Source organism: Physella acuta, unplaced genomic scaffold (genome assembly GCF_028476545.2).
Source record: "Physella acuta isolate Inbredline_101_S28 unplaced genomic scaffold, ASM2847654v3 ptg001728l, whole genome shotgun sequence".
Taxonomy (NCBI): Eukaryota; Metazoa; Mollusca; class Gastropoda; family Physidae; genus Physella; species Physella acuta.
Window position 1 is genome coordinate 162948 of NW_026733240.1, and position 2289 is coordinate 165236.

Genomic DNA, 2289 nt, shown 5'->3' on the forward strand with positions numbered 1-2289 from the left:
TATGTTTCATTTAGGTCAAACAAGATCGGGTTATCATAGATTCTGCTTCCGGGTGAACTACTTACGGTGTGGACTTAAATCTATAGTCATCAATATTGGCCCACTAGGGCCATACACTATCTGATTAATATAAAATTGTAAACAAACTGGATTTAATTGTTTTATCTTCCTATATATACATGGCACAATTAATAAAATGTTATAAAAATGTTGAAAAAGTAGATCTATATTTAGATCTAGATCTAAATCGAGTGGGCATACATCCATCATGCATTCATGGTCGAATTTCCAATTTTCAAAGAAAAATAAAATACAACGAGCCGACCCGCTGCGTATCATACGCCGCTATTTAGTTGTTGTTTTTTTCTACTTTTCAGTAATTCATAATTTGTGAATTCGACAATACCCATGTTGCCACTGAAAATATTTGCTTAATAACACTACCCCCCCTTCCCCCCCCCCCCCACGTGAAAGCAGCCTCCTCTTGGTTACCTCCTCTAAGTTTAAAAACGTTTCAAACTAAATTATCTGCCCCTAATAGCCGTCACCAAACCCGTCTCTATGATTGTAAAATGTAAACAGCGAGACCAGACAATGTGGGGGTGGGGTGGGGGTGGTAGTGATGGTGATAGAGAGAAAGAGAGGGGACTGCAAGGAGGCGCTTGCAGCTTGTTTTCTAACTGATCCCAGAAGAGAATTATATATATATATATAGATATTACAACAGAGATCGAAGTGTCAATATATTTCCTTAACTTGTGTTAAGGCATGGTAATTAATTCACTTTTTAAAGTAGACTATGTCTCAAAACAACAAATGGCCAGTTGTAAGCAAATGGATCGTGCACATATTATGTAACAAAGGCCTTACAAAGGCAGTGGCGGATATTAGTTTACTGATTCAATGAATTTTTAATTGAATAAATTTTTAATTTAGTAATTTAACCTATTTCATTGCAACTTCGTCCATCATGAGACAACAAAACACAAAAATATGTTCAAACTCATTTCGAGCCAGAAATAGTCGAGTTTTAAAATGTTTGATTCTCATTTGCCCGCCGAAAACTGTGAATATTGTTAATTCATATCAGTCGAAAAGGTGAAAAGACATAATCACGGAAGCTTGATAGTGTTGATATGTATTATTGTTTCCAGTGTTTGTTTTAAGTTTTATTCTCGTGTTTTTTGTGTTTTTTTAATTCATATTTTTTATTTTGAATGGATTAATTTTATAGCTATGCCTTTCTTTAGTATATCTTATCTCAATAAAAATAAACCGGGAGTGATCTCCCCAAAACTTTCTCGAATATTCTTATATAAAATAACAGGGGATGGGAACTCGGGCTATAGACATGATTTTTAATCCATTTTAAATAGGCCTACTTGAAGTTTTTAAAATAGAATAAAATCTCGTAGACAAATTAATTGCACACCAAGTGAACGTCAAATAAAAAAGCGCATAATAGTGCGCAATATTATTAGTACTTTTAAAATTTACATTAGTTTTTTGAGAAATCGGAAGTAGCGTAAATTACTACTTCCGGTCAACGGAAATGACTCAAAACTTAACAGGAGGTAGAGAATTAGATCTTTTACTTACATGTGAAATTTCATTTATCTATCTGAAATAGTACTCAAGTTATAGGCTTTTGAAAAATTCAAAGTAGAAAAAGTACCACTTCCGGTTATCGGAAATCGCTCAAAAGTTGATACGGATCTACAATTTTGATAAAATACTTATATATGAAATTTCATCAACCTAGCTGTAACGGTACTCAAGTTATCGTGTTTACACACGGACAGACACACACACAGACATACGGACAGAATTGCAACGACCAGTTTTTCAAACTGGATTACGCATAAAACCTCTTAATTTTGATAAATCTGGATTGATAATTTTTGCCCGATTAAAATAAGTCCTCTATACTTCGGATGTGATGAAGGACTGAGGTGTAATACGGTAAAAATTGTTAAAATTTCAATTGATTTTTGTGCACGATTACAATACTTTCTCTATACTTCGTATATACGAGAAAATAATTAGTAGAAATAATTACTTTTAATTTGCTTAGTACAAAATGAATGAAAGGGACTGTAAAGAAGAGAATTAAGTCATGGAAGTGGTTTGAATATTTGCCTATCTTTCACACTACAGCTCATGTAGATTTTAAAAATATTTTTTGTACGCAGCAGCGTGTATTGATTACTGTTAAACAATCATTTCTGCAGTGGAGCTGTTTTTTTCCCATATAAAACTACAATAAAAGTGGAATTTAAAAAGGTAAAA